Consider the following 26,405-nt stretch of genomic DNA (forward strand, 5'->3'; position numbering starts at 1 on the left):
CAGAGGATTAATACAGGAAGACTAACAACTAAGCATTCCAGCAAAAGAGAGCAGATAAAAATGTAAAATACATTTTTCATACACATGAATCTAAAAAATCAAATTGCCTGGAGAGTGGTAAGTAACCTGTGGCGCAGCGGTTTGGCGCCTGCCTTTGGCCCAGGGCGCGATCCTGGAGACCCGGGATCGAATCCCACATCGGGCTCCCGGTGCATGGAGCCTGCTTCTCCCTCTGCCTATGTCTCTGCCTCTCTCTCTCTCTCTGTGACTATCATAAATAAATAAAAATTAAAAAAAAAAAAGATTAAAAAAAAAAAAAGGAAAAAAAACTAGCATCTAGACTTATCATAGTGAAATTGCAGAAAACCAAAAATCATAAAATGAAAAAGGATTAGATTGGTTTCAGACTTATCAGCATCACTGGATACTAGGACACAGCAGATCAATTCTTTCAAAGTTCTAAGCCAAATTTTTTCAATCTGAAATTTCATCTTTGGTCAAAATTTAGATTAGTAAAAATTGCAAATTTTCTTAAGAGTTACTTAAGAAAGTACATCAGCAAAATGAAAATGAACCCCAGTAAAAAGGAAACAAAATATCCACCCAAGAAAGTGGCAAAGGAAATATCGGGATAATATCTGGGCAGCAGACCTAGAGAGTAACCACAAGTAACCCCTCCTGAGAGCTGGAAGGAAGATATCTAGGAAAATGCTGAAACCAGAGGGGGTGGAAGATAGATTTCACTAAATAAATAATATGACATGACTGAGAGTTTGGAAAAACTTTAGGACATAATAAAGGAACAGAGCAAGTAGAAATACAAAGACAAAAAAGTAACTTTTAGAAAATGAAAATCTGCCTTGGAAATGGAGCATCCAAATAATACAGCAACCAATTGTCATTAGAACAGAAAATCAGTGGGCTTCAAAAGAAAAATGTAATGTACTCCAGGCAATATACATAATAAATATTAGAAGTACAGAAAATAAGTATACCTTTTTTCTTCCTACAGGAAACTAGAAAGGTAATTATAGACTTAAGTGGAAAATCTATACAAAAAAAGCATGCTACAGATGTGAAGAAAACTAATATCTGGCTCAATTTTGAGTATTCACAGGGGTGTGAAAACAGGATACTACATGTGGACATTCTATTTTGAGTAGCCCCAAGGCTTTGAAACAAAGAAAATAAAAAAATAAGTATTCACAGAATACTATTTGGTTTTATTAAAAAAAAAACAATATTTATATCATGACAGCAATGGAAGTGGAGTTCACTAGTGTTCAATTTTTATAAAAAACCTAGAGGCAGAGCACAAAAGATTTAAAAACTGGTTGCAGATTAGAATGTAAATGTTACCAATCTTGAAAAATATAAAATCACTGCTGACAGATTTTAGGAAATGGAAGGAAGAATGAGAGGGAAAAGAATGGAGAGGAGCTGTCGTAGTGTGATCTTACAAAGGAAAGACATGAGATATTACAGTTCATGAATCTAAACATATAGGTTTAAATATATCAACTACTACTAAGTATTTTATTCTATTTACAAGGAAAAATAAAGATAGTCGGAGAAGGACAAACATTATATGTTCTCATTCATTTGGGGAATATAAATAATAGTGAAAAGGAATATAAGGGAAGGGAGAAGAAATGTGTGGGAAATATCAGAAAGGGAGACAGAACGTAAAGACTGCTAACTCTGGGAAACGAACTAGGGGTGGTAGAAGGGGAGGAGTGTGGGGGGTGGGAGTGAATAGGTGACGGGCACTGGGGGTTATTCTGTATGTTGGTAAATTGAACACCAATAAAAAATAAATTAAAAAAAAAGAAAAATAAAGATAGTGATATAACTATATCAAGAGAGGAACAATAATGATAAAATAGTAAATGACCTAAATTTTCAACCCACATATCAGGAAGTCAATAAATAACATCTGAAGTTGTTAAGTCAAAAAATAAAATATGGGGATATTAGTAATAAATAAGATTTATCTGCAAAAAGCAGCACAGATACAGATGTTTAAAGACAGTTATCTCTCAAGAGCAAAATCTGAGATAGCTAAAATTGGCTTAAGGTATTTATAAGCTCTTCTGCATAATTCTTTTTTTTTTAATCCATGAGTAAGAAGAACATCAAAAATATTTAACAGCAGAAAACCCAAATGCCCATCAGGGCAGCAAACTTGAAAAACAGAGGCAAAAATACATTGCATCTGTCCTAAGAACCCTTCATACCACACCCTGGAAATCCCCTATAATGAGTCGGGATTACCCTTCTGGGATGCCAATTCCTGCAACAACACAGGATGTTCTTGATACAGTCTCGTGTGTATGTGTGTGTGTGTGTGTGTGTTAGATACATATGTATATGCATGTTTAACAGTGCATGCATAATGTGCAAAACTATAAATATTTTATAATATATTTTGTATATTTTGTTTACATAAAAATAATGTCTATGAAGCCATCCTTAATAAGTATATTATACTATATATATAGTTAGATAAGATAATCACATACTGTGGGGACTACCAGTATGTAAGGGTATATTTCCAACTAAGTTTTATATTCTTTATAGAGGAGCTTATTTCTAAAATAGAAATTGTTGTTTGCAAAATTAAAATGCTAAGCATGTAATTCAGTCCCTGGCACATAGTACAAACTATTAAAATATTACTTATTCCTTCTTATCTATATTCAGTAATAGTCTACAGGACAGCCCTGAATTATTGAAGAATCCAATTTCAGAGAAACAAAACATAATGCACAATCTACAGATTACTGTGTCATTTTGTGTCAATATAACCACAAAAGTATAATTTTAACTTGTGTTTCATAATATAATGTAAGAATTGTAATTAACACTAAAATGAATAATTTCCTTCAAATTATCTTAACAATTTAAAATAGACACATGCACTATAAGAAATCCAAGAAATCAAATTTTAATTTGAAGAATGATATTGTCTGATTTACCAATGCATTCCTCCAAAACAGACAAATAAAGCACTGAAAATCAAAATTAAAATAATACTATCAAATTTCTTTAAATAATAAGAAATTTTACTGCTCTACATCATGTCTTTTTACTAATTCTTAGCTATTTAAAATTGAAGAACAATGAATTTCAAAGTTCAATCTTTGTTTAAAAGAAAAAAAACACTATATTGGAAGGAAAGATCTTTGATTTAAATAAGAATCAGGTATACACTTAATCACATAAAAACACAGTAAGTGAAAAAATTGGTTCCAAGTTAGGCATAATATGGTCCCATTTTTGCAAAACCAAAATAAGTAATGCGTATGTTAACTGTGCATTAATAATTGTATGGGAGTTTCTTAAAGATTTTATTTATTTATTCATGAGAGGCAGAGACATAGGAAGAGGGAGAAGTAGGCTCCCCACGGGAAGCCTGATGCAGGACTCGATCCCAGGACCCAGGGATCATGACCTGAGCCAAAGGCAGATGTTCAACCACTGAGCCACCCAGTGCTCCCAATAATTGTGTATTTTTAACACATATATTGCCACCTAAATAAAAAATGAACTATTTGCTCAAATGATAATAATGACTACATCAGAGCCTCACCACACAAAGGTCTGGCCTCTAATGCATTCTGCAAATCTGTGTGAATAGTAGTGTATGGCTCACAGACAACGCATGTGTAGGGGACAGAATTAGGCTGTATTCAGTGTCTCTCCTGTCACATACAGGACTTTGGAAATATAACCTATTCAGACTCTTGAAAGGACTTTAAGTCTCTCCCACATCCCCTCCCCTCACCACCACCCTACTTCCCCATTAAGTAAAGGGCATCTGGTACTGATTATTTCTGGCAACTTCAGGATGTCCTGCTCATTCAGGTGACCACTTGAGATGTGTGCCCCTTCTGATTTTCTACACTTCTCTTCACCTCATGTTCATTCTCTTTCATTTTTTATCAACCTTCTCATTGCAGCTCAGGTCATTCCTATTTTGCGGTTAACAGACTCTTCTATATCCTCAACATGTTTATAAAGCATTGACTTTAACTTTCTGCCATAATCGGAACCAGTCCCCACCCCATAGACCCTCCTTTCTCATTGCAATGGAGGCCTTTCATTTAGTCATACCACATAGATGCTGATGAGGTGAATTTCTCTATTACCCTGATCTCCAGTCCCATGTATATAATGGTAAATTAGGCAGCTTTTACTCAAATGTTTCACAGACACTCAAATTTCATCAAGTCACAAACCAACTAATATTCTTACCTCCAAAATCCTTCCCTCACCCTGTTCTTCTTCTCTAATGAATGAGAACACTGCTAATTCTGCCACTTAAGTCAAAATATTTGGAATTTCCTTTCTTGTTCTCACATACTACATAAGTAATCCAATCAAGAAGACCCACCATTTAGCCTCCTAAGTTTCAAATCTGTCAACTCCCCTCCCTACACTGTTACTTTTTAAGCCAAACTGTACCCATCTCTTACCTAGATGCTGCATTTATTCCTGACCTACATCTCAGCTTATATATTTGCTCTACTTTAACTCAATTTTTGTGAGCTAAAATATGATCTTTTCAGATACAACGCTCCTAAGCACAGCCTCTTCGGTAGGAGTCTGAGGAGTTAGCTTAGGATAAAGCGCTAACTTGTTCAGCATAGTTTCAAAAGACCTCCATGACTTGGCCCAGGTCAGCTGGACATTTCATGCACTTTGCCTGCTTTACTGGCCATAATGAAAACCTTTGGGCTGACCTCTAGGTCTTTGTACATGCTACCAGAAACTCTCCTCTTCTTTACCCAGCTTGCTCCCTACTAACCTCCCGAGGCCTCAGTTTAGATGTTGCTTAATGCAGAAAACCTTCTGGGATCCCTCAAATGTAGTTTAATTATATACTTCTCTGTGTTCCTTTAACATACTATAATTTCTTCATCATAGAAACTTTAATAATTGTTTTGTAACTATCTCTCTGTCAATTGCTAGATTTTAAGGCTTAGAGTATATACCAAATACAGGCAGGAATTGTGTTTGATTTACTCACTGCTATGCCAGTGTCAACCAGCATACAGTATGCCTTCAAAACAAATTAGTAATCTGAAAAAAATCCCAAACTATATGAAGATTAAACAATACACTTCTATATAATGCATGAATCAAAGAAGAAATCTCAAGAGAATTTTTAAAGTATTTTGAACTAAATGAAATTTGAAAATATCTTACCAAAATTTGTAGCATGCAGAGAAAGGAATGCTTAGAAAAAAATTTAGAACATTAAGTATATATATTATAAAGAAAAAGAACGAAATGAATTTTTTAAAGTTCTTTAGAAAGCTAGAAAAAAAGAGCAGATTAAATCTCACATAAGCAGAAGAAGTAAGAATTAGAGCAGAGATCACTAAAATCGAAAAAAGGAAATCTATGGAGAAAAATCAACAAAACCGAAAACTGATTCTTTTCAAAGATGAATAACGATGATAAGTCTTTAGTAAGCTAACTATGAAAAAATGAGAAAGGACACAATTACTAACCTCAGAAATGAAAAGGGACATCATTGCAGATCACATGGACATTAGAAAGATAATAAAAATTAATATAAACTCTATGCTCAACAAATAGAAAATCTAGATGAAATGAAACAATGTGAAAGACATAATTGCCAAACTGACAAAAAAAGTCAATTTGAATAGGCCTATATGTATTAAATAAATCAAACCAATAATTAATATTTTAAAACAGAAAGCACTATATCCCGTTACATTCCACTGGTAAGCCCTTCCAAACAATTAAGGAAGAAATTATAACAATTTTTTTAATAATTGATTTTTAGATTTAATGCAACACCATTCAAATTCAGGCAAGGTATTTTGTAGTTATTGAATAACTAATTTTAAAATTAATACAGAGAGGCAAAAGACTCAGAATAGACAACACAACATTAAAGTAGAAGAATAAAGTTAAAGACTTGCTACTACCTGACTTCAACACTGAATATAAAGCTACTGTAATTAAAACAGTATGGTATTCACAAAAGAACAAATGTCAATACACTCACATAAATATAGCTAACTCATCTTTGACAAAAGAGCAAGGCAATACCATGGAGTAAAGACAATCTTTTCAACATATGGTGCCAAAACAACTGGACAAATCCACATGCAAAAAAAAAATGAATTTAGACACAGACACTGCACCTCTCACACAAATTAATTCAAAATGGATCATAGACCTCAATGTAAAATGTCAGACTATAAAACTCCTAACAGATGACATAAAAAGAAACCTAGATGACCTTGAGTATGGCCATATTTTTTAGATAAAACAACAAAGGTATGGATCCATGAAAAAAATAACTCATTTCATTAAAATGAAAAACTTCTGCTCTGCAAAAGACAATGTGAAGAGAATAATTAAGATAAGCCACAAACTGAGGAAAAATATTTGCAAAACACACATCTGATAAAAAAAAAAACTTCTCCAAAATATATAAAGAACTCTTAAAACCCAGCAATAAGAAAACAAACAACCCAATTAAATAAACCTATGACATTAACAGACCTCTCACAAAGTAATATATACGATGGCAAATAAGCATATGAAAACATATTTCATATCATATGTCATCAGGGAAAAGCAAATTAAAACAATGAGATACCATTACACACTACTTAGAATGGCCAAAATCCAGAATACTGATATCACCAAATGCTGGTAGAGCAACAGGAACTCTTATTCTATGCTGGTAGAAATGCAATATAGTATAGCCACATTGGAAAATATTTTGGCAGTTTCTTAGAAAAATAAATATATTCCTTACCATGCAATACAACAGTCATGACCTTGATATTTACCCAACGGAGGTGAAAACTTGTCACACAAAACCTGCACATGAATGTTTATAGCAGCTTCATTAATAATTGCCAAAATTTGGAAGTAACCAAGAGGTTCCTCAGTGGGTGAATGGATATACTGTAATATATACAGAAAATGGAATATTATTCAGCACTAGGAATAAATGAGCTATCAAGCTATGGAAAGACATGAAAGAACCTAAAATGAATATTATTAAGTGAAAAAAAGCCAATTTAAAAAGGCTACATACTATATGATTGCAACTACATGACATTCTGGAAAAGAATAAACAATAGAGATAGTATAAAGGTCAGAGGTTGCAAGGGGTTGGGGACATGGAAGGATAAATAAGTGGAGCACAAAGAATTTTTATAACAGTGAAAATACTGTATGTGATACTATGATGATATACTTCTCATTATACATTTGTCCTACCTATATAATATATAGGTTCTACCTATGTATTATAGGAAACCATATATAGTGGAAACCATAACATAATTACAGACTTGGCTGATTTATGTCAATGTAGGTTCACTGTTTCTAACAAATACACCGCTTACATTGAGGATGATGATAATGGGAGAAGCTACTCATGTGTTGTGGCAGGAGATACATGAGAAATCTGTGTACCTTCCTCTTGATTTTGCTATAAATCTAAAACTTGGATTAAAAAGTCTTAGAAGATATTTAATATTGAAAAATTGTCTTACAGCCATTTAATAAATGCCAAGCTTTCTTAGTGAATATGCTAATTTATATTTTAATTTTCTATCTGGTAAGTAGATGTTACCTAAATATTAAATTTGGTGTTTTATTTATCTAATACTTTATTAAAATATAATTTACTAATTATTAAGATAAGCCATTAACAAAATTAAGATAATTTATTTAATAATTAAAATCTAATTTGTTGAATTATTTTAGTTCACAAAATTAACTCATAAATTACCTAAACATAAATGATAAACATTAGTATATGACTAAATAAAATATTTTGACACATTACCTTTCAAGTAGTACATACACACTTACGTGCCAAAGTTATAAAAACCATTTGATCTAACATGTGAAATCCTTAAAACCAAGATTCTTCCACTCTTCCACATTCCTACCCACTGACTCCCACATGTATGCATTGAATCAATCTCCAATGAGAATAGATGAAATAATAAAGTAACTGCATACAGTTTATAAACCTAATTTTGTCTTTTATTTTGTATATTTTTATTGGAGTTCGATTTGCCAACATATAGCATAACACCCAGTGCCCCCCTCAGTGCCTGTCACCCAGTCACCCCAAGCCCCCGCCCACCTCCCCTTCTACTACCCCTTGTTCGTTTCCTAGAGTTAGGAGTCTCTCATGTTCTGTCTCCCTCACTGATATTTCCCACTCATTTTCTCTCTTTTTCTCTTTAATCCCTTTTCATTATTTTTTATATTTCCCAAATGAATGAAACCATATAATGTTTGTCCTTCTCTGATTGGCTTACTTCACTCAGCATAATACCCTCCAGTTCCATCCACATTGAGGCAAATGGTGGGTATTCATCGTTTCTAATGGCTAAGTATACCATGGAATATTAAACCTATTTTTCTACTACTAAGTATCCACTATCATGAGATTTGCTATCCAAATCTAACGCTCCTTTTTGACATTACTTAAACTCTTACAGACCCTATACAAAGTAAATGTACTTCCCAAACTCATCTGTTTTTTTTCTTTTTCTCCTCTCATCCTAAGACAACTCTAATAAAAAGATGATATTATCCATGGGATATAAAATATCTTAAGTCCAAATAAAGTATTTAAATTTGTTATGATTTTACTTCACAAATTAAAAATAGATTACCATTTACTTATATTCTCTCAAAAAGCGTATTAAAAAGGATCATAATACTAAAATTAAATAATAAAATCAAAATATTCAATATTTTGATTGCAGCAACATATGACTACATACTTTGAAAATTTTTTCCACTAAAACCTAAGTAAAAAATAATTTTATTACACTGTTGCACTCAACAGTGAGATGAAGCAAAAATAAGAAAAAAAAAACATATATAGCTTACATATGCTATTAACAATAAATATATGTAAAAGATGGGTTGCTCTGATGATAAATGCCAAAACCAGAGCTGCAATCCTGAAAGATTGCAATCCTGAGGACCACCATAAGATAGAGAAGCAGAATCTTAGTAACACTTAAATAAATAAAAAGTATACACACACAAACAAGTACAAGCAATAAGGAACTAGCAATAATTGTCAAGAATAGTCTTAAAAGAACCAAATGTAGCCTTTAGAAGTATAAAACTATTCACATATAAAAGCACAAGAAAAGATTTTTTAAAAATCTTTATATAGAGAGCTAGAAGAATGAAGAAATTTCTGAGAATGCAGCACAGGGAGATAAGAATATTAAAAATTTGAAAAAGAAGTTAGAAAATGTAAGACAGAATGAGACAGTATAACTTACATCTAACTGAAGCTCTGGGTAGAACAAAATTTTTTAAATTCAAAAAAGGCATTATTTACTGCAATAATGAGTAGGAGACTTAAGATATGACAAAAGAAATGCTACTCAAATACAGGAATCATAATATATTTCATGAAATAATATTTTACCTATAATGAACAAACTGCTGGACAAAGATGAAATCTTAAAAGCAGTCAGAAAAATGAGATAAATTTGTAGATAAATCTAAATAAGCATTCTCTTTAGAAACTGCCTTTATAAAATAAGAAGAATATTGTCCCTTTGGTTAGGTTAAAAACAGCACTAAATATCAAACCAAATATTTTATTTATATATAAATATATATTTATTTATATATAAATATATATATAGGGAATGAATAAAAGACATTATCATCTATATGTCATTTTTTACCAGAGAGAACTAAACAAATTACAGAAATATTGAAAATAAAGGAATGAAGAGATGTACTAAGTAAATACTAATCAAAGAAAGAAGTAGATATGTAACCGAAAATGGACCACAAGACAAAGCATTATTTAGAAAAAGAGAAGTTTGAGGTAAAGAAAAAATATGTACAAAGAACATGAATAAAAGAAACAGCTTTTTAAAGAGGATTTATTTACATTTCACTTTCAAAACAAAGGCTAGAACAACCACCTATTTATATTCTTTGACCCAATAATGCCAATTCTTTAGGCTTTTCCTAAGGAAATAATCAGAGACATGAACATAATTTTTAATTACAGGAATGGCCCCATGAGATTATTTGAAATAGAAAAAGAATGTAAATAAACTAAATGAATAGATACATCCATATAGCAAAGGAGAAGTCTAACTTTCACTATTTGAAGATGACATGGTACTCTATATAGAAAACTCCAAGGACTCCACTAAAAAACTGCTAGAACTGATAACAAAATTCAGTAAAATCAGAATACAAAATCAATGTACAGAAACCTGTTGCATTTATACATCAATAATAAAGCAGCAGAAAGAGAAATCAAGGAACCAATTTCATTTGCAATTGCACTAAAAATCATAAGATACCTAGGAATAAACCTAACCAAAGAAGTGAAAGATCTGTACTCTGAAAACCATAAAACACTGATTTTAAAAACTGAAGATGACTCAAAGAAATGGAAAGACATTCCATCCATTCATGGATTGGAAGAACAAATATTGTTAAAATGCCTATACTACCCAAAGCAATCTACACATTTAATGCAATCCCTATCAAAATGCCAACAAAATTTTTCACAGAGTTAGAACAAACAATTCTAAAATTTGAATGGGACCACAAAAAGACCCCAAATAGCCAAACGAACACTGAAAAGGAAAAGAAAAGCTGGAGCCATTATAGTTCTGGACTTCAAGTTATATGACAAAGCTGTAGTGATCAAAACAGTATGGTACTGGCACAAAAACAGACACCTAGATCTATAGAACAGAATAGAAAACCCAGAAATGAACCCAAAACTCTATGGTCAATTAATCTTCCACAAAGCATAAAATAATAACCAATGGGAGAGAGACTCTCTTCAACTAATGGTGTTGGGAAAACTGGACAGCAACATGCAAAAGAATGGAACTGGAGCACTTTCTTATACCATACACAAAAATAAATTCAAAACGGATTAAAGATCTAAATGTGAAGCCTGAAGCCATAAAAATCCTGGAAAAGAACGCAGCCAGTAACATCTCTCACATTAGCCATGGATATGTTTCCTAAGGTAAGAGAAACAAAAGCAAAAGCAAACTATTGGGATTTCATCAAAATAAAAAGTTTCTGCATAGTGAAAGAAACAATAAAAGGCAACCTCCAGAATAAGAGAAGATATTTGCAAATAACATAATGGCTAGTATCCAAACTATATAGAATTTATAAAATTCAACACCCCCAAAAATGAATAATCCAATTTAAAAATGGGCAGAAGACATGAATAAACATTTTTCTAAAGACATGCATATGGCCAACAAACACCTGAAGAGGTGCTCAACAACCCTTCTCATCAGTGAAATAAAAATCAAAACTACAATGAGATATAATCTCGCACCAGTCACCAAGAAACAGTCTTAACTAACTGAGAACAAACTGACTGATGGTTACCAGAGGGGAGGTTGGCGCAGAGATGGTTGAAAAAAGTGATGAGGATTAAGGAGTACAATTGTGATGAGGACCAGATGTTGTATAGAAGTACTGAATCACTAAATTCTGCACCTGAAACTAATACTGTACTGCATGTTAACTAACTGGAATATAAATTAAAATGTGTAAATAAATAAATAGGAAATATTCACCCAAATCACTCAATAATAATAAGGCTATAAAAAGACAGTGACTAAAAAGAGAAAATAAACGCCATTTTATTCATAAAATAGAAGCAAGCATCCTTTAAAAAACAGTGAATTAGGTCCAATGAATAAATCAATAACACATAATGAATGTTTAGTTTTGTACCAAGAATGAAAGAGAATGTTAACATTAGAAATTCTATAATATTACTTATCACATTAAAATATTAATGGAGAAAATCATCTCAAAACAGAAAATTCAATATTCATTCATTATAAAATAAATTTTAACACTTGAACATGATAAAAAAGTTTGCCCTTCATTTATTTTTACCAAAGTTAACACTAACTCATGATAAAGCACAAATAAACAAACACAGCAAACATGGAAGCAAAGGTTAACCTATTTAGTCTGATAAAGAACATCTACCAAAGACTTATAGTAAATATCATTTGCTCGTGTTGAAATATCAGATTTGTTCCCTTTAAAATCAAGAACAGAATAAAAATGCCCATTCCAACCACTTTCACTCAACAACTTTCTAGAGGTCCTAGACTATGCACAAAGATAAATGTATATACTGTTTTGCAGGTTTGGAAAAGGAAAATCACAATTATCATTATTCATAGATGATATTATAAACAATAAAAAATTTTACTTAATCAATTTCATGTCTACAGCATGTCATGTCTATAACAAGTAACTTTTTTCACATATACATTCATTCGAATACATATATTTATAAATACTATTTGCTAGTCATGTTTTTGGCACTGGAGATATAAGAGTAAATAAAACAGATAAATATCTCTGCTTTCATAGAGCTTACATTCTAGAGGAAAAGAGGTACAATAAACAGGTTAATAATAAGTAAAACACAAATATGTAATAGAAAGATATGTAAGACATGTATGGAGAGGGGGAAAAAGCAGGAAAGAGACTGAGAAAGGATCAAGGAATGAGGGGTAGCATTAACATTTAGATTAGTAAAATTTAGATTGGATGATTATGGACAGTCTCTTTACTAGGAGATATTTTATTAAAGTTTTGAAAGAAATAAGGGGATGAGTCATTTGGATATCTGAAGGAAGAATGAGGGCAAAGGAAACCTCAAAGTAAAAAGCCTAGAGGTAGGGGCATGTCTAGAGTGTTCTACAAATAGGTAGGTGGCTAGTGTGGCCAGAATTAAGTAAAAAAATGGGAGAATAGCAGGAAATGAGGTCAGAGAGTTAAAATAAGGCCATACCATGTATAGTATCAGAGGCCATAATGACTTCACTTGATAGAATGCCACTAGAAAATTTTAAGCAGAGAAATGTTATGGATAGACCTATGTTTTAAGAAAATCACTGGCTTCTGTGTTTAAAGAAGACTAGAAGAAAACAAAGACAATGCAAAGAGACCAGTTAAAACACTACTGCGATAATCCAAATTAGAGATGATGAAACCAAAAACTAAAAAACAGACATTAATAGTGTTAGTGGCAAGGAAAGATGGAAGTGTGGATATCTTTCAAAGATAGACCCAAAATAATTTATTTTCATATCTGATGTGAAGTGTATAAGACAGAAGTGACTCAAGGATAACTCCAGTTTTCTGGCTAAGTAACTAGAGAGGAATGTAGTTTCCGATAATTAAGATAGAGATAACATCAGAAGACAGAATTTTAGTGGAGAATTGATATCCAACTGCATGTGTCAAGCATGTAGTTGGATATACAAAACCAGACTTTAGAAAGAGATCTCAGTAGAAGATGTGAAGTAAGGAGTTGTTAACATATAGGTAATTTAAAACCATGAGACTGGATGAGACCACCTATGGAGTGATGATGGCAAACAGAAAAGGCCCTAGAACTGAGCTCTGGAACACCTCAACATGCAGGGTTCAGGGAGATGAGGTTCAAGTAGCAAAAGAAATTAAAAATGTGGCAGCTATCGCCAACATCAAGGCCTAAAAAATAACCAGAAAGTGAATGACTGAGAATGAAACAAAATCACTAAAAGAGAGGCTATCAAGGAACTGAAAGTCCAGAGTTATAAAGAATTATAAATTATGAAAAATTAAAAAAATACTTTATAAAAAACTATAGCAGGAATCATTTTTTAAGAAAGTGACAATGTCACAGGGATGATTTTTTTAAACTTACAAAAAACAGTGACCTGAGAAAAAGTGCATATATTAAAAAGTTATAGTACGTAGGATAATCTGATGATACAATATTCAAGGTAGAGTGTGTTCATGAAGAAAGGAGGGGAAAGGACTTGAAAGCACAAATGAGAAGCACAGAGGACATTTATCTCAACTCCAGGTCCGATGTTATAGTTGAGTGGAGAGAAAACAGTTACCTTTAAAAGTGCTACAAGACAGGGTGAGCCCAAGCTGGCTCATACTACCTTGTTTCCTTTTTTAAGATTTATTTGAGACACACAGAGAGAGAAAACATGTATGCATGAAGAAAAGGGGCAGAAAGACTCTAAACAGAGTCCCTGTTGAACATGGTACCCATTGTGGGGCTCAGTCCCAGGACCCTGAGATCATGACCTCAGCCAAAACCAAGAGTCAGACACCTAGCCACTGCCCATCCAGGAAACCCTAGCTCATACTAGTTTATAATTGCTGACTGTGGACATCACTTCCCAACTCCACATTTGCCAAATTATGATGGTAAATGAATGACTTTGATGCATTTATAGCACAAAAACTGGAAAGTACAACAAATCAAGGTTTTTGCTTATTTCTCTTTCCAAAGAGCACATTGTTTAATATTTACTATTAGCCACCAGCTACAGGAGAAACTATAACTAGGGAAAAGCTAGATTTCCATTAGCACAGAAGGAGAAGGCAACATTCACAGTAGAAGTTAAAAACACAGAGGATTTTGCTGACCAGTGATCTTGAGTTGCGAACAGTACAAGAAAAAGTTTCAGGACTCAGAAAAAGTATGAAGAAAATGGGTCAGAAAAAGTTCTATAAGGTAATTTAGGGAGAATTAGAATTCTGGAGTAAAAGAACTAGGAGTCCTGAACTTCTTATAAACACAAAAAGAACACAGATACAGGGTAGGAGTGTTGAAGAAAGACAGGATCAAGGATGGGTTGACCAGGAACATGTGTTACTCAGAATCTCCCATTTGGCTCCTGCTGACAGAAGCATATCCTGTGTAGATGGACAGTCTTATTCTGTGTGCTTGGGCATTCGGTTGTCTCCTGCCAATGGTGTCCTGCAGAGGTCTGATCTTACTCCAAGTTTGAGAGTTCCCTCTCCACTCCTGCTGTAGAGGAGGCATGGAGTCAGAAGGTTGATCTTGCACTGAGCTTATGGGCTCCTTCTTGATTTCTGTTGAACGAAGCCTCAAAGCCAACAAAGGGACAGATTATTTATTTTAACTACTTGGAAATATCATTTATGATAGTAAAAATTATAAAGCACTTGGAATTACATTTAACAAATACATGTACAGGATCTCAAAGAAAGTATTAAAATGTTATTGAAAGATATCAAAGAAAATCTAAATATATGGGGAGATAAACCATGTTCATTTATACATCAAAATACTCAGTACTATAAAGATGCTAATTATCATTACATAGATCAAAAAATTATTATTTCAAAAAAAGTCCCTAGATATTTTTTTAGAAGTTTCACAAGCCTATTTTAAAATGTGAAGAGAATTATAAGATAACTACAATACTTCTGAATAACATAAAAAGAACTTATTAAAAAGTATGGTACTGCCACAGGAGTAAAAAAAAACTCAACAATGAAACGTAATATAAAACAAAGCCACATATATCTAGAAACCCATGTAAACCAAATGACAGAGCTTACGCTGCAGACCTTTGGGAAAAAGAAAAGCCATAATGTAAATTGTGCTGGGACAAACAATTATCTTAATGAGACCCAAAATAATTAATTACTACTTCATTCCACATTTTTAAAAACTGATTTCAAGGTAATGAAATTTTTTAAACTGGGAAGCAAAATTTTACGGAGATGTCCAGTCCAAATTAGACAGTACAGTACAGATTCATCTCTCTTCCTATTTTCCCTGCAAATAACTATAAATCCTAAAATAATGCAAGACACAGCCAAAGTGAAACTCCAAAGAGTGGAAATAAGAAGAAAAACTCATTAGAAATGCCAAGACTGGAGAAACAGTGCAGCAGGATATTTTACTACCTCCCACCCCCCAAAAAATATGACAACACAGGTCTAACCTAGCATAAAAAAGGTAATGTATTCTCTGATCATAATCAAATCAAACCAGAAATCAATAGCAAAAAGATAAAGGGAAATCTCTGATATGTGTAGAAATTATACAACACACTTCTGAATAATCCAGGGTCCAAAAGGGAGTCTCAAAGGAAATAAAAACTATATAGAATTGAATAAAAATGAAAGTACAACATAACACAATATGTGAGGTGCAGCTAAGGCAGGCTGAGAGGGATATGTATAGCACTAAATGCTTACATTACAGAAGATGTCTTGAATCACTAATCTAAGTTTCCCCCTAAAGAGAGTAGAAAAAGAAAAGCATTAAGAAACCCAAAGCTAGAAGAAGAATAAAGGAAATAATAAAGATATTATTCAAATAATATTCAAAAGGTAGTAAAATCATGATGACACTAAACTCATATCTTTCAATAGTAACTCTGAACGTGAACGGGCTTAATGACCCCATCAAAAGGCGCAGGGTTTCAGACTGGATAAAAAAGCAGGACCCATCTATTTGCTGTCTACAAGAGACTCATTTTAGACAGAAGGACACCTACAACCTGAAAATAAAAGGTTGGAGAACCATTTACCATTCAAATGGTCCTCAAAAGAAAGCAGGGGTAGCCATCCTTATATCAGATAAACTAAAATTTACCCCAAAGACTGTAGTGAGAGATGAAGAGGGACACTATATCATACTTAAAGGATCTATCCAACAAGAGGACCTAACAATCCTCAATATATATGCCCCGAATGTGGGAGCTGCCAAATATATAAAGCAATTAATAACCAAAGTGAAGAAATAGTTAGATAATAATACACTTTTACTTGGTGACTTCAATCTAGCTCTTTCTATACTCGATAGGTCTTCTAAGCACAACATCTCCAAAGAAACGAGAGCTTTAAATGATACACTGGACCAGATGGATTTCACAGATATCTACAGAACTTTACATCCAAACTCAACTGAATACACATTCTTCTCAAGTGCACATGGAACTTTCTCCAGAATAGACCACATACTGGGTCACAAATTGGGTCTGAACCGATACCAAAAGATTGGGATCGTCCCCTGCATATTCTCAGACCATAATGCCTTGAAATTAGAACTAAATCACAACAAGAAGTTTGGAAGGACCTCAAACACGTGGAGGTTAAGGACCATCCTGCTAAAAGATGAAAGGGTCAACCAGGAAATTAAGGAAGAATTAAAAAGATTCATGGAAACTAATGAGAATGAAGATACAACCATTCAAAATCTTTGGGATGCAGCAAAAGCAGTCCTAAGGGGGAAATACATCGCAATATAAGCATCCATTCAAAAACTGGAAAGAACTCAAATACAAAAGCTAACCTTACACATAAAGGAGCTAGAGAAAAAACAGCAAATAGATCCAAAAGGTAGTAAAATTTTAAAAACTCTATCTACCAAGATTGACAAAAATAAAAGGGGGGAAGACACAAATAACAAATATCAAGAATGGAATGGAGAATACCACTATAGATCCTGCAGTCATTAAAAGTATCAGGGAATACTATAAACAACTTTATCCACAGTCACAAATTTAGCTATTTAGAATGGACAAATTCCTCAGAAAACACAAACTACAAAAACTCAATTAAAATGAAATAATATAGTCCTAAAACCATTAAAGAAATTGAATTTATAATTTAAAAAAAATCCTCAAGCCCAAATAGTTTCTTTTATTTTTTTAAAGATTTTTAATTATTTTATGTATTCATTTGAGAGAGAGAGAAAGAGAGGGAGAGAGAGAGCATGAGCAGGGGGAGAAGCAGAGGGAGAGGGACAAACAGACTCCACATTGAGCATGGAGCCCAGTGCAGGGCTCCAACTCAGGACCCTGAGATCCTGACCTGAGCCAAAATCAAGAGTGGAAGGCTTAACTGACTGAGTCACACAAGCGCCCCCAGATGGTTTCATTAGAGAATTCTGCCAAATATTTTTAAAAGAATTTGCAACCACTCAGCACTAAAGAGAGGAAAAACTATTATCCATGCAACAGCTTGGGATTAATATAAAGGGAATTATGGGGGATCCCTGGGTGGCTCAGCGGTTTGGCGCCTGCCTTTGGCCCAGGGCGCGATCCTGGAGTCCCGGGATCGAGTCCCACGTCGGGCTCCGGCGTGGAGCCTGCTTCTCCCTCCTCCTGTGTCTCTGCCTCTCTCTCTGTCTATCATGAATAAATAAATCTTAAAAAAAAATAAAATAAAGGGAATTACGCTGAGTGTAAAAGTCACCCCCAAAAGTTAAATGCCATATGACTACATTCAAATAACAACCTTGAAATGACAAAATTATAAAAGATGGAGAGCAGATTAGTGGTTGTCTAAGGCTGGGAACTGGAGGAAGTAGGGTAGAGGGAAATGGGTATGAGTATAAAAGGACAACACCAGGAAACCCTGTGGTGATGGAATTGTCCCATACTTTGCATCAATGTCAATATCCAGATTATATTTTGGTTTTTCAAGATGTTACCGTTGGAAGAAAGCAGATAAAGAATGTACAACATCTCTTTATTATCTCTTACAAGTGCACATGAATTTACAACTATCTCAAAAAAAAGGTTAGTCTGAAAAATTACAGATATTAGTGGAACACACTAAAACTTAAATAAATTCTGTAGATTAAATAAAAGTATTGCATAAGTGATGATTTCATTTTTTTAAGGTTGATTTATTTATTTTAGAGAGAGAGCACAGGGAGAAAGAATCTCAAGCAGATTCCACACTTAGTGTGGGCCTGACCCCAAGGCAGGCTCGCTCTCATAATCATAAGCTCACCACCTGAGCCAAAACCAAGAGTCGGATGTTTAATCATCTGTACCACCCAGGTGTCCCTTATTATTGATTTATTGATTTAAATAATTATATTGTGTGAAGTAAGAGCATGTCTATGTGTTTAGGAATTATGCACTAAAATATTTGCTAATGGGAAAAATAAATAATATGCAAATAGAAGGAAATATACAAGCAAGCATTCTCACCTTGGTATAGGAAAGGATCTCTAAAGCAACTGTCAATAAGTCTTCCATAAAAGAAAGTATTAATAAATTTGACTACATTAAAATAAAGAACTTTGTGGATTTTTAAATAAAATTCTTTATATTTCAGATATAAAACATGACAAAATGAAGAACTACTCATTAAAAGGTACTATGAGGAAATAAATATAAGTCATCATCTGGGACAAGCTACTGGCCTTCATATGACTGATCAGGGAATTATCTAAGAAACATTGCAAATATACTTAAAAAGACCAACAACGTAGTTGGAAAAGTCAGTTTATGAAATGACATTTTACAGAAGCTAACATATGAATAACCCATAAATAAAAGAGAACATGTTCAATATAAGTGTTAATCAGAAAAATTAATATGTTAACCCCGATGTTATAGCAGCAATGTCCACAATAGCCAAACTGTGGAAGGAGCTTCGGTGTCCATTGAAAGATGAGTGGATAAAGAAGATGTGGTCTATGTATACAATGGAATATTACTCAGCTATTAGAAATGACAAATACCCACCATTTGCTTCAACGTGGATGGAACTGGAGGGTATTATGCTGAGTGAAGTAAGTCTGTCGGAGAAGGACAAACATTATATGTTCTCATTCATGTGGGGAATATAAATAACAGTGAAAGGGAATATAAGGGAAGGGAGAAGAAATGTGTGGAAATATCAGAAAGGGAGACAGAACGTAAAGACTGCTAACTCTGGGAAACGAACTAGGGGTGGTAGAAGGGGAGGAGGGCGGGGAGTGGGAGTAATTGGGTGACGGGCACTGGGGGTTATTCTGTATGTTGGTAAATTGAACACCAATAAAAAAAAATAATAATAAAATAAAAATAAATAAAAAAACATATAATAACATATTTTACTAATTAGACTGACAAAAATTAATATTGGAATACCAAGTGCTAGAAAGGAAAAAGTAATAGAAATTCTGCATGTGGGTTTATAAACATATTCAACTAATTTGGAAAATAGGGCACTATACAGTAAAATCCTTATCCCCAGTAACACAGCAATTTCACTCCTATATTTATACCTTACAGAAAATCTTCCATATGTGCAATTGGGGATATACAAGAATATTCATGGAAGTATTGTTTATTAAACCAAGACTTTTGAAATGAATTGACTATGTGTTAATAAAAGGACAGAAAAGTAAATATTGTGAAATGAAATATAGCCACATATAGCAACACAGAAGAATCTTAGAAACATGCCAAATGAAAAAGCAAATATATTATATATTTATCATATAAATTTATATATTTGCATCAAATATACACATGATATATTTAAATTAAATAAATATTACTTAAACATATTTATTTTTAAATTATGGTATATTCAATTCACAATTTTTAATAAAGTGTTACTTTTAACTATATATAAATAACACATATATTGACTAAAGTTTTCAAAATGTTCTAAAATCCTTAGTATGTTTTCCCTGCAATCTCATTTTTGTATTTTCTAAATAATCCATGCTTATGCATAATTCAAGATAAATAGTATAGTTTAAAACCTGAGAATAATTAGTATTTCTTAATTACTTTTATTCTGATTTACATTTATTTCTTTTTATGTAAACAGAATATATTTAGTGAAATTATGTAAGTATTTCTATTTATTTGATTTTCTACTCAGAACAGAATTATAAACAAGTTATCTTAATCCTTATGTATTTAACATGGCAGGGTATTATGAAAAAATATTTTGATTAATATATTTCCCCAGGGATTTTTAATGAATTATTTCAACTGCTGAAGACATTCAACATTATCAAGTTATAGGCATTAAAATTCCCATTTGCACATGGTTATAGACTTTTTATTACCTTCCATATTTTCAAACTCTAAAGAAAATGTAAAACTAATTTCCTTTTTTAGCAACTTTATGTCTGATTAATAGACTTATTTAACATCCTAATGTAAGATTCACAATTACTAGCAAAATGTCAACCAGATCCCTGATTAATGCTGGACTCACAATGATGCTGGGGCACAAAAAATAATAATGACCACTGTAGAGCAATATGCAAATATATAAGATGCAGCTAAACTTACTCTAATTAATGCGAAGTATCTATATGTAAGTGCATCTAACTGCTCTTGAACTGCCCCATAAGCACGCCCAGTGTGGCATAACACAAGATACATATACACTGTCATGTCAGAGTTAAAGGGACCCTTTCTCTCCTTTTCACATTTTATCATTATATTTAATAAACTATGATCTACTTTATATAATCATTGGTGGATGACATTAGAAAGATATGAGTTAAGATCATTTTTTAATTAAGTGAATCAAAATACAGATTAGCCCATAAAGAGGTTGAGAGTTTTGTATCATCTTTATGGCCATATGAGTACTTTAAAATATATAACACAAAATATGCATACAACAGAACATCAGAAATGGCCATAATCATGCTCTAATTTCCATATTTGTTTGTATATAATCTGAATTAAGGAAATCACACTGATAATTTTAGAAAGCAACCACAAAATTATTCAAGTCATTATCTAACAAAATGACAAAAATGCTTAAAAGGAATGAATTTGGAAGTCTGTGACAGACTTCTATTCAGTGTTACCAATATCATATTTAACATAAAAGAATAAAATAGTATTAACAATTATTATTTATCTTTGGTAAATAATCTTTTCTACCAATTCTGTAATAGTACTGTGCTAGATATATTACACATATTATTTTATTGCATCATGACAAAAATCCTCAGATGCACTTATTATTCGTCAGTTAACAGAGATAGAAACATAGAAGTTAAGGAATTTGCCCCAGGTTTTATACAAGTGTTAGTGGTAGACCTGAATTTCAGATACAGATTAAGTTTCAAAATAATTCACACTCTAAAACATTTTTGCCAAAGTGAATGCTACAGTATATTAACAGATGCTGTGCAGAAGGAAAAAGGATTACAATTGTTAACTTATGTGAGGATAGCTATGCAAGTACTAAATCAAAGCTAAAATATATCGTTTTTACTCCTTTAACAAAAAAAAATATATATATATATATACATATGTATAAAATTTCTGAATATGTAAAAGAAGTTAAGATAAGTAGGAAAATATGAAAATTCATCCACAGCTTATGAGAAAGTACTTTAATAGTCAAATTGGTAGTATAAGCTAATGTGAAAAGCCATTCTTATGTAACAGGTATTATTGATTAATAAACTTAGGAAACTAAATGATTAAAAATAGGGTGATGAAATGTCAATTGTAATTGAAAACTATTTTAACGGAACATTTAAATTTTACCTAAAGATTTTTCTTACAATAAGCTAAACCAGATGTTGCCAGGGTAAATAATATAAAAAAAAATTAGTATAGGTTTTTAAATTACTCCTTTAATAAAATTTTTAAGTTTCTTTAAGAAAATAATATGACTATTTCCCAAATTAGTCAGAATTTTGTTTTTTTAACCTTTAACATTTGAAGACTTAACTTATAAAATATTATGAAATTTTATTGTACATATTATATTTATATATTATTTTCAACATATCCTCTGTTCCTATTCATCTGGAAAAGAAATGCCTATTTTTTTAATAATATCTTTACAAACTTTGAAACAGGGTTTCATACAGGGGGTATTAGACCAAATTTTTTTACATGCAGAAGCATAGTAACCTAGATAGGATTTTTTTCATTTAGAAAAGCATGTCTGTACTACAATCTAAGAGAATAAGCATTAAATAAGGCAGTAAAAAGATGGAAGGAAAAGGTAGCAGCCCCTTATCTTTTTTAATTTACTCCTCACTTTCTTGAAATACTTTGTTTTGTTTTTAATTTTTCCTGCATGATCACTGAATATATAGGTCAAGACACAAGGTATGTAGGTTTTTAATATATAAAAATTATAAAATATAAAAATTATAATTGCATGCTTCAAATTTAACTCTTCAGAGAATCATGAATTTAGTGGATGTCACATTATTCTTTTTTCCTCTCTGCAATTAAAAATAAATTCTACATATAAATATACTTTTCAAAACTATTAAAGTCTATATGGAATTGTTTGATTCTACTTCTCTTTAATAAATATGTTGGCACATTTAAAGTTTTGCATGTATAATAGCCATTCAAAGTCTCAACAAAGTAGTAATTTTTTCTCTTAACTGGGACTTATGTGTTTGCAAAGTACAATTAATTTCACAATGGCTCTCAATTCCTTTATAGTAACATATATTTCCCAGACATAAGGAAATTATGTTATAATGTATAGTTATCGTTACAAAAACTAACCCATTGACTATTTTAGTAACCCACTAATTATCTTAAAGACAGGAGAAAACTGCTTTCCCAGTATTGACACGAATTGTTTCCTTAATTCAAGAAAAATAGTTTAAACCATAAGAATTAGCTTTAAAATATAATCTCATTTTTAAAAGATTTTATTTTATTTTTTTTTAATTTTTTTTTTTTATTTATTTATGATAGTCACAGAGAGAGAGAGAGAGAGAGGCAGAGACACAGGCAGAGGGAGAAGCAGGCCCCATGCACCGGGAGCCCGACGTGGGATTCAATCCCGGGTCTCCAGGATCGCGCCCTGGGCCAAAGGCAGGCGCCAAACCGCTGCGCCACCCAGGGATCCCTTAAAAGATTTTATTTTTAAGTATCTTTATGCCCAATGTGGGGCTCAAACTCAACCCCAAGATCAAGAGTCACCTGCTCCCACTGGGCCAGCCAGATGCTCCAAATATAATCTCTTACTAACTTTATAGAAGTGATTTTATAATGTTATAGAAATATATAATGTAATTTATATGGTATATCAGAAAGTCACATATGTAACTAGTTTGAGAAGTAAAGAAATAAAATCGTCCAAAGAAGATCAGTATATAGTAGCAAGTTTCAGAAAGATATATTTAATGTCACACAAAGGGGACTATTAGAGGACAATCTAGAAAGCCGCTAAGGTAGTCTATGAAGACCAGTTTTAGAAGAGTGGGAAGAAAAATTAAAAGGATAAAGAAGCAATGAAATTGGTGGTTTGGGTGGTTTTTAAAGGAAGTCCTTCATAATCTCCACCAGTTCCCCCAAACCCAACCAAAATAAACATTTAACTCAAGTAAATTTGTTCTGCAAGTGAAATTTCTAGGTAAATTCCTTAGCCCTTTCCAATAAGATATCAGCTCCTAGTTCTCCACTCCCCACCTCCATCCCCATTTAGAAACTCAGAACTTGTCAAGAAGTGTGAGAACAGCACTAATGAGAGACTGGGAGACACCAGAAGGATACAATCAAAGATGATGCCATAATTTTAAACTGAATGAATTGGTAGAATGCAGACTCTATTGAAAGTCATTTCAAAAAATGAAGAAATTAGCCTATTTGGGAAATAAGATGAGATTTATAAATTAAGCCATGTTAATTTTGAGGTAATGGTAAATAATTCAAAATAGAAATTCCCATAGATAGCTAAATTATTGCTATAAAGGTACAATATGGTAATATGAATATGTGAAAATCATCAGCAAAGAAATTATATTGAAAATAGATTATAAGTTAGGAAAGTCATTTAAAAAAAACCTAACTCTAATTATAACAAAGATTTTATGGGGTATATTAATTTATTCTGAGTTCCAAAAAGAGTTTCAGGATACAATCCAATTTAATTTGAGCCATCTATGGTACTTATAAAATAATCTTTTTAAAGTTTTATTTTGATAGTAAAAGCATAATTTTATTGAAAATCATGAGGAAAAACATTTATAGTAGATATTACTTCGTAGAAATCTGAAACTGGAAAATCCTGAGTCTTCAGATTTCCCTGAACTCTCTGGACCTGCAAAAATAACCTGTTTCTCCCTGTTAAAGGTTAGTATGCCTTCCTTGATCAAAGGCAATTTTATCCTCTGCCTTGCAAGACAACTCATTCTACTCTTACAATATATTCTCTGCTTTCTTCCTGGCTAACTAACTGAAATCCATTTAAGTCACAATAAAACCTAGCCAGGGAAGTATTGCCTCTGTTAAAAGAAAAAAAGAACTAAACCCAAAGGAACTGCAGGAACTAGCCAATATGAACCTATGAGTGTCAGGAAAATACATGTAGGTCTGAATCCTGAGGCTTTTGAAACAGGGAGATAGAACATAAAGTTGGACAAGGGAAAGTTTATTAATATTAAAGCATTTTCCTATGGATTAGTATCCTGGCAAGGACCCCCATGTTAATATGACGTTAGGATAGCTCTTGCAAACTTTGAAAAAAATTATGGCCCAACTAAATGAAGTAGACATGCCAAAACTATCATGTATGACAAAGAATCAAGAAGGATCAAAAGAAAGAAGTGAGCATGTGAGAGTGATTATACCACGCAAGGCTAAAGAGCCCATGAGATAGCCACAGAATGACCAGAAGATACACCAACTACAAAAGTATTAAGGATTGTAACTGTAGGAGGGGCAGCTACATCACTGAGAAGTTCAGTTGTGGCTCTCCTCTAGAATAATGGTACATATTATTAGAGAATGAGGCTTCTTAAAAGCAATGGGGATGATAGGAGCCTGATAAAAGAGAGGCCAGGTGGGAGCACTCACAGGTCAAAAGCACAGTAGGCACAATGATGGAAAGGTGCAGAGTAACTGTCAGGAGAGCCTAATCCACAGAGACCTAGGGTGATAGTTAATACAACATAATATTCTCAAAAGCCAGGAAGATGGGAAACCAACAAAGCTAATTCCCAATCTGTAACAAATGACATCAAGGATGAATTATTAGGATGCTAAGGGCAGTCACTCCATAAAACTCACAATATCTTACCTGGTTTCCAAACTTCAGCCAGTTTTTCAGATACTGAACCTACTGACTAAAGAAGTGGCCAGGTCTCCAGGAAGAAGTTACCTGCAACACCATGGCAAGTGTATAATGATTTACTCAGGTAACTATACACCAGAGAAGAAGAAATATGCCAACATGTTGAGACTATTGACACAGGTTCTAGCATGGTATTGATACTCTGGGACTTCAATGTTATGATACCCCTCATCAGTAGAGTTGAGGAATATGGTGACCAGATAATAGAGTACTGGCCTAGGTCTGGGTCACAGGGAGACAGGACTCATGAACACAAATGGTGGTCAGTCATTTCCTAGGTCTCCAAGTAAGTAAGTGAAAATGACATATTTGGTAGTTTGATGAACTTTCACATTAGTTCTTGACCTGTGGGTAAGAGGTACTATAGTGGGAAATGCTAAGTAAAATCCTCTGGTATTGCTTCTTTCTCTGGCCAAGATAACCTAAAATAATATTGCAAACTGGGAGAGGGTATTAGCTAAAAGATGTATATGTAGCAGTTAACATGTGTTGTTTATGAACCAGGAGTGTTACCTGTCCTTAAAGCCATGATTCTGGGCATGCAAGAAGCAATTCATCTTAAAAAGGAATGATTATAATTGAAATTGTGCTTGAAAAGAAAAGCAGAAAAGCACAAGTAAAATGCATAAGGAAGGAGCTTAGAATTCCAAACTTCTATTCGTATTTTAATGCCACATATCCTACAGTATCTA

At 32.8% G+C, this 26,405-nt stretch overlaps 1 protein-coding gene and 1 long non-coding RNA gene across 10 annotated transcripts in view; one reads left to right on the forward strand and one right to left on the reverse strand.

The window, feature by feature from the left end:
• SPAG16 (sperm associated antigen 16) overlaps positions 1 to 26,405 on the reverse strand; it is a 908,675-nt gene that overhangs the window by 801,852 nt on the left and 80,418 nt on the right. The gene's annotated exons all lie outside the window — the stretch shown is intronic.
• LOC140625493 (uncharacterized) overlaps positions 18,963 to 26,405 on the forward strand; it is a 38,255-nt gene continuing 30,812 nt past the window's right edge. Inside the window, exons 1-4 of the long non-coding RNA XR_012024825.1 lie at positions 18,963 to 19,005; positions 20,458 to 20,477; positions 24,629 to 24,713; positions 25,678 to 25,777. This is a non-coding gene — a long non-coding RNA (uncharacterized lncRNA). The remainder of the gene's footprint in view (positions 19,006 to 20,457; positions 20,478 to 24,628; positions 24,714 to 25,677; positions 25,778 to 26,405) is intronic.

This window comes from Canis lupus, chromosome 36 (assembly GCF_048164855.1).
Source record: "Canis lupus baileyi chromosome 36, mCanLup2.hap1, whole genome shotgun sequence".
Classification (NCBI taxonomy): domain Eukaryota; kingdom Metazoa; phylum Chordata; class Mammalia; order Carnivora; family Canidae; genus Canis; species Canis lupus.